Below are 8,289 nucleotides of genomic sequence, written 5' to 3'. Positions count from 1 at the left end.
TGAGGTTCATCCTACATCCTTTACTAAGAACGAACTTGATTTCCTTTTTATGAAATGGATCAGGATGTCATATGAGTCATCGAAGTGTACATTGTGGGCATTTTTTTCTTTTTTTTCCCAGAACTATATGAGTTTAATAACTGCAGATTAACAGAAATGACAACAAAGCAGATACAATAGAGTCAAACAGGGTTTAGGTGGGAGTGGAGGGTGCAGAGGGCACTGGATATGATCACAGCAACCAAGAAGTGATTCCTATGGTTCCCTGAGAAGTCACGAGACACCTAATAAATGTCACCAAGAACTTCATGTTGAGGGAAGCACTAACTCTGAAAGACAAGTAGGGGCTTTATTACTGAGCTTAGAACAATACATTCAACAAACTGCATAAAAAAATAGATTCAATGATGCAAAAATTAAATTATGAATATTCTGACTTTATTCCAAAGCTCTGTGAGGATGCAGTTTTGACCAAGATCTAATGAAGAAACTGCAAGAGCCAAATTTGATGTTCTTGGAGATGCCATTGTTCATTGCGGTGAGCTACTGTCTGAACTACTTAACCTCCTTCGGTCTATACTCTTCTATTTACCACTGGCATTACATGTGAAAAACTCTGTGGAGGGCTTTCGTTACCTCCTTCCTATGTACCTGTTGTCCTATCAGAACTTAGCGACAAAATGACATTTATGGAGAAGGTGACAAATACGTTGTATTTCTTATATTTTGATTTTGCATTTGAGACCTTTAAAAAGAAGTGGGGTAAGTTTTGTGGAGAAGTATTAAGTGAGCCAGTGGTTTATTTGTTACATTTTCCCTACAGTAGATGGAAAGAAACCTTATTTTCTTTGTGTGTGTTACAGAATATATGTATATATATATATACAACTAAAGAGAATTTATATTTTCTAAGGTTTAGTGTCAAAATGGATGTAAGATAATTTTTCAGCCAAAATTTACCACTCATTCAAGAAAGCTTGTGCAAACTATTCTAGAATTCTGTGACATTGTAGATGTAATTTCATTTGACGTTCATCTACCATACTAATATTTTTAGAGTTTGTTTATTTAAAGAGCTACATATGCAATATGTTTTCCATAAATCATAATGTCTCAGTTATTTATTGTTGTATAACCAACCATCTTAAGACTTAGAGTTTAAAACAGCAACCATATTATTTGCTCACGATCTTGCAGACCAGCAACTTGGGTTGGCCTCAGTTAAATGGCTCTTCTTTGGGCCTTGCTAGGGCTCACTCATTAGGCTACAAGTAGCTATCAGCTTAGCTGGGGCAGCATGGTCCAAGAAAGTGACACTCACATGGCTGTGGTTTGGCAGATTAGCTAGACACATTAATTGTCTCTTCCATGTGGCATCTCCAATAGACATGTTGTGCTTTTACAGATGATACCATAATTCCAGAAATGCTTGCATGAACGTTCCAGGCCTAGAACATGAATGTCATTTTTACCATTGTCTACTTGTAAAACAGGTTATGAGGCAAATCCAAACTCAAGGGATGGAAAAATAGCTTCCAGCTCTCGATAGGAGAAGTTGTGAAGAATACATAGCCACTTTTAATATACTTCAGAAACTTTATTAAATATATTCAAAAATCAGCCATGAAGAAATATGTTTTACTAATCTGGTTTTAGTAAAAACTCAACTTTATGTATAAGAAAGAATGATTACTTTGTGTAAACTTTCTGTTGACTTTTCTTTAAAATTAAGTACTTCTAGGAGCTCACAGCTAAGATTCCTTTCAGGTTTCAGAATCAAAGTCTTTGATCTCTCTCCTGGATTCAATTTTTATATTATATCTGAATTGTTTCTTTGATCTAATCATCTAATACATCTATTAAGAGGGCAAGTCCTTAGTTGTGGATGAGTTGTCTCTGAGCATTATCTAGCATTACTCCTCCCTTCTCAATGGATTAAAAATCATCAGCTAAGTAAATCTAAAATTTGGGGAATTACTTTAAAATTATCAATGCCTGTTTTCTGATCCTACAATTGCTACTTCCCCTCCATTTAAAAATTAAAAAAGCAAAATATGAGGGTCTAGTATACTTTACATATCTAAACGGTATCTAATCATGATTCTGTGACAACATTCATTCAATAACAAACATTTATTGAGCTTCTGCTATGATTTTTGTTTCCAGAAGAAAGAAGAAATTTAGGCAACATTTATTGAGAATTTACTTTTTTCCAGGAAATCTTCTACATTCTTTATATTTACTAACTCACAGAAGATACATGTAGAAATCCTTTTTATAGGCACTACTATTCTCCTCATTTTACAGATGTGGAAACTGAAGGACAGAAAGTCCAGGTAACTTGCCCAAGTTCTCATGGGGAAGATGGGTTAGGGTGGGCACTGAAACACGGCCATCAGGCCCGTGGACCTTACCCCTTTACATATTGCATTAACTCATAGAAAAGAGACAGGCTCTGACTCCAAAAACTCAATATATTACTTGAAGAGACATCTTGCTAAGCACCAAGTATCCTACAATAAAGAAGACCAAGAAAGTTAGTTTTTCTTGATCTGGGAGAACTTTTAAACCAACACTTCCCATTGCCAACATATATCTTTCAACTACCCAAACTTAGCTTTGACCAAAGGAGTCCTCCCGCTTCACCATTTACACATATATATAAAGCACCTTTTTGTTGAGCCTTGTAAAAATTTTGAATTCTAAAAAATATCCCTTTCAAATGGAACTTAAACATGTGTAGCATAAATGTAATAATTATTATCAATGTATAAGAAGGTATATAAGGTGAATTTAAGATTATAGAGGAAATAAAGATCTGAGCTATAAAAACATTATCCTTTGACTATATATTATGTACTGTGTGAGAGTATGGGAGGCAGTGACTTGGAGAATAAAACTGAGACGAAAGTCTCCAAAGCAAAGCTCTTAAAAATTAATCAAGAATCACAGATCACAGAAAATAACTTCTTAGATGAGATTCCAGAGCAAGGGTATGGAAAGTAATGTGAAGGAAAGTAAGGCATCAAATGGCAAACAATCAAAGAAGAAAACTGATTGGTGAATGGGTTAGAGGGTGGGTAGGTCTGCCCGCAATAAAAGACTAAACAAATAATCCAAAGACCAAAGTTTCTAAGATTAATCTGCTAAAAATTAACCAGGAATCATAGGTCATAGAAAATATGCTCTTAGATGGGACTCCATAGTAAGAGCATGCACAGTAATGTGAAGGAAAACAGGGATCAAGTGGCAAACAAAGTAGAAAGCTGAACAGTGAGTGGGGTGAGTGATTGGGTTGGAGGGCCTGTGAGAATGTAAGACCAAGCAAATAATCCAAAGCCACAAAGAAGCTTAGGGATCATTGTAGGTAAATAAGAGGACACCGGTGCAAGAGGTTGGTGCAAATAAACTTTTACAATAAAGTCAGTTTTCCTTCCTCACTTTCCAGAGGTTTTATGTCATTCCTTGAACAGGCACTCATCATAGCAGTGCTGATTTATTTTAGGGCTAGAAACTGACAAAGGAGTTTCCCGGCCAAGTTATAAATATTTAAAAGGGAGAACGTTTGACTTTTTGCAGATGAATCTTTCTTACCACCCATTCCTATATGCTTGGCAATACTTACTTTAGTTTTTCTATATTTATAACTTTTCTATAGACTAGAGACACAAATTAGGTATGGGAAAATACTCAGTAGACTGAATGATGGGTTAGTACCTCAGGCTACCATTCTTTCCTCACAGTTTTCAAGCATCTTCTCTTTAGATTAAATAGTAATAATCTATCCATGTCAGAATATTTCAAATTCCTTCAGAAAGAACAGATTGATGACATGGAGATGGAGGTGAAAGACATGATTTCATTTTGTATCTCTCATTCATCATGTATTTTCCTGATCACGGATGATCCAGGACTTTGGTCCTGAAATAAAATTTCTGCTGTAAAATTTTCAAGGGAGAGTGAGACTTTAAGCCTTAGAAGGGAAGGTTTATTTTTTCCTGGTGAGATCTATATCATTAGGGAGGACTCTTGAGCCACTGAGGTTTCTCTGCTTGCCTTTCACTATCCTTGTAAAGGATACTCAGCTTCCCACGTGTAACCTGTTTATTCTTTGTGCAACTGGAGACCAGATTGAGACAAGTGTGAACAATGCAAATCCTCACACTGCAGATCTGTATTTAATGTGGAGGATCATTATGATATTTAGAAAGCATTTTTCTTTTTTTCTGAGGAAGAGTAGCCTTGAGCTAACATCTGCTGCCAATCCTCCTCTTTTTGTTGAAGAAGACTGGCCCTGAGCTAACATCCATGCCCATCTTCCTCTACTTTATATGTGGGTTGCCTGCCACAACATGGCTTGATAAGCAGTGCCACGTCCACACCCAGGATCTGAACCAGTGAACCCCGGGCTGCCAAAGTGGAACCTGGGAACTTAACCACTGTGCCACCAGGCGGGCCCCAGAAAGCAATTTCTTATTCAACCAACTTACATCAATCATAGGGCATTTCTTCACTTCAGTGAGCAGTAAAGTGGATTCTCAGTGGGTACCAGGTCTCATGTGAAACCTTGTCACACGGGGTCTTCTGCAGAGATTGAGGGTCATCAGTTAGCAAAGAAAATAATACATTTAAAATGCCACAGGATTCAGTAAAACTGTCACAAATATCATAAAAGATATATAAACCTAAAACCGTGGAGATGGAAAAGAAGAAGATGGTCAATTAGAATGTAACATTCACTATATAGTTAAACAATTACAGAGAAATATTGATTTAGACATATAATGTATCAGTTATCTTGAATTTGTAATACAGAAAAAGATGAAATAAGTCTTTAACAAATATTTGAACTTTGAAAACCTGCTGAGGTAAGAGCATCTTCTTAGCTATTAATTCTCTCACTTACATGGTTTTCGTTTTGCTATTTTTGTTGCTTAAACATTTGTTGCTTAAAGATTTTAAAACACACTCATATTTTGAACATCTTCACCTACAGAGACCTGAAAATGTATTCCTATATTTTCTAAGAATAAATGGATATAAATTCACAAATATATCTGTTTTCCTTTCCCTACTTGCTTTCTCAGGGAGACTCACTACCTTGCGTGAACTGATGAGGAAAGCTGATATATGGCTGATACAAAACTACTGGGATTTTCAGTTTCCTCATCCACTCTTACCTGATTTTGAATTTGTTGGAGGACTCCAGTGCAAACCTACCAAACTCTTCCCCAAGGGTAAACTTTGGTGTCTTGAAATTCGTTTTCTTTCCCAATCCAGATATCATCTTATAGAAAAGACACGGGAGAATATACAAATTTCTTCACAGCATTCCCTCACATATTATGTTCTTCATTATCACAGAAGATTCTGGGATACAGATGGTTGTTCAAAAGATGAAAGAACTGCAGAATCTTGTGGATATAACCACTATAAAGCAGTCTTTCGGTGTCCAACACATAATAATGGACAATTTTTTCAACAAATGAGCATACTCTGTCTACTAGATGCCAAATTCTACACTGTGCACTGGAGGAGAAGAAGAAGTGAATGAGACAGACACAGTTACCCTCGATGGGGAGCTTAGAGACTAGTTGGTCAAAAAACTATAAATGTTAAGTACATGAAATTATTTACAGTAAAGTATAAATCATGTTATAAGTAAGATGGAGGTGGTATGGGAGCTCTTTTCTTGTATTTTATTAAAGTAAATTGCAATCAGGTATTTAAAAGAATCAAATTCTGACAAAGTTAAATTGAAAGTGAAAATATGTGGTGGGATATGGTGCTTTAATACGTGATATCATGATAGCCAGCAAATATACAAAGGCTTCAATCTGGCCTTTAATACCCTTTTTACAAAATATGGATGTGCAAGAAAAAAGCAAAAAATAAAGGTTTTACTTACCTATCTCATTGAATTGATGTGAGGATAAAAAGTTCTAATTCAGTCATTCTTTATTATTTGCGAGTTCCAGATTTTTGAGTTTACCTACTCACTAAAATTTACTTGTAACTCAAAAATCAATACATGCAGTGCTTTCATAATCCTTCATGGATGTGTAAAGATTAGCAAAAACATTGATTCACCTGACAGGCATGTTCCCGGTTAAGGCCAAGGTGATGGTCTGCCTCGTTGTACAGCTATCATACTATAAATGTGTCACTTTCCCAGTCTATTTTTTTTTTTTTTGAGGAAGATTAGCCCTGAGCTAACTACTGCCACTCCTCCTCTTTTTGCTGAGAAAGCATGGCCCTCAGCTAACATCCGTGTCCATCTTCCTCTACTTTATATGTGGGACACCTACCACAGCATGGCGTACCAAGCAGTGCCATGTCCGCACCGGGATCCGAACCAGCGAACCCCGGGCCACTGAGAAGCAGAACATGCAAACTTAACCGCTACGCCACCAGGCCGACCCCTCCAAGTCTATTTAATGCCACATTTTTTGCATTTTTGTGATTTTTTGGTGATTGCACTGTTTGGAATGGCCCCCAAAGATGGTACTGAAGTGCTTTCTAGTGTTCCTCAGAGGAAGCAAGATGACTATGCCATGCCTTAGAGAGAAAATATGCTTGTTAGATAAGCTTCATTCAGTTCCATGAGTTATAACACTGTTGGCTATGAGCTCAATGCTAATGAGGCAACAATATATATTAAACAAGGTGTCCGTAAGCAGAAACACACATAAAACAAGGTTATGTGTTGATCAGTTGATGAAAATGTGTAACAAGAGGCTTCGGGAACCTAACCTCGTACATCCACTGGGAGCAATGATTTAATACTCACTAATGATGTTTGCAGCTACTTCACAGAACGTAACTGCTGGGAATAATAAGAATCGACTAAATATGCAAAGCCCTTGCACAGAGCCAAGCACACAGTGTTTAATAAATATTAGCTATTGTGATTTCAATTTAACTAGTAACCTTTTTTAACAGAAAGAATCCATTTTAGTAAAAATAAGCACACAAAAATGTCACAATCTATTTGAGGCTTTAAGCAATCTCACTAGTATCTAGACTGGAGGGATTCCCTCTGAGGTCTATGTAGGAGTATGGATGTATATGAGTGTGTACTGGCAAACTCCTGATATTGTTTGCAAAAACATATCCGAATGCACTCCAGCACTTGATCTGGTCTTATATGAGATCAAAAAACTTCACAGCACAAAACAGAGCAGTGATCATTGTAACCTGATAATACAATTTGTGGAAATCAGCCTCTTTCCAGAATTAGTTGTAGTGGTGCATTTAAAATCATTCAGTAGTGCATAAATAAGATATGATATAATTATGCTCAAACTTTTAAATTGCTTGATTTCACTAGCTGGCTTGAAACCAAATACAATAAATAAGACATCAGGAAATGCCTGGTTTAACATTAACCTTCACAACAGAGTTAGAAATACAAGTGAAAGTTTTCAGTAATTTTACATCTTGGATCCCAATTAGCTCATAGAAATATTGATTAGATGTTTTACCCATTAAATCACATCCTCAAGGAGTAAAAACACCCAAAATAAATAGTTTGCAAGCAAAATTTGTCACATTCATTGTCAGTTAAGGTGTTAGTTGCCTTGAAATATCTGGGCCAGGATCAGATAGAATCAAGTTTGTACTCAAGTTTAAATCATTCTATATAAAAATACTGTTAATACATATTTCACTTTCTTTAGGACTTTGAATGAAAATTGGAAGAAACAAACTGCAGGAAGTTTTGAAAAGCTATGTCCTTAATATGAGATTTGATCAGCATCACACGCCCAATAGTAGCAGAGCATGTGCCGGAAAGAAAATGGATATAAGAGTTTAAGAAAAGGAAGATTATTTCATAAATTCATAAATCTTTCAGTCAATTAATGTAATATCACCTAGAAAAAAATGTTAATAGATCAGAGTCTTAGCTGAGGCTCAAATTTAGGGAGCCTTTTGGTAGTGGGAATCTGAAACACCAGGAAAGGTTGTGGCTCATAAATTGAGAGTTCTTATTTATGTACATTAAGGTGATTTAACTAGAACACTTCCCTTCTTTTACCAAAGCAAATATATGTAACCTCATAATCAGGTTATATCACATATAGCCTTTGTAATCAGGAAAGCCTACACACCAAAAAAGACCTGCCGAGAAACTGCCAAGAAGGAAAGTGGATCACTTCCATTTCAGTAACAAATATATTGGATGAAGAGTGACATACAAATTCAAGAAGCCTGATTGCAAAAGGCCTTTCACATTATTCAAGGAATTCTATTAGGAGTTTAGATCCTTTTCATTCATCATCATCTGTT

At 36.1% G+C, this 8,289-nt stretch overlaps 1 pseudogene; it reads left to right on the top strand.

Annotated features, from left to right (window-relative positions):
• The first annotated feature begins 239 nt into the window (after positions 1-239).
• On the top strand, positions 240-5,945 carry LOC139082569 (UDP-glucuronosyltransferase 2B31-like; annotated as a pseudogene).
• Positions 5,946-8,289: the final 2,344 nt, after the last annotated feature.

Source organism: Equus przewalskii, chromosome 3 (genome assembly GCF_037783145.1).
Source record: "Equus przewalskii isolate Varuska chromosome 3, EquPr2, whole genome shotgun sequence".
Lineage (NCBI taxonomy): Eukaryota > Metazoa > Chordata > Mammalia > Perissodactyla > Equidae > Equus > Equus przewalskii.
This window is presented reverse-complemented; position numbering and strand designations above follow the sequence as displayed.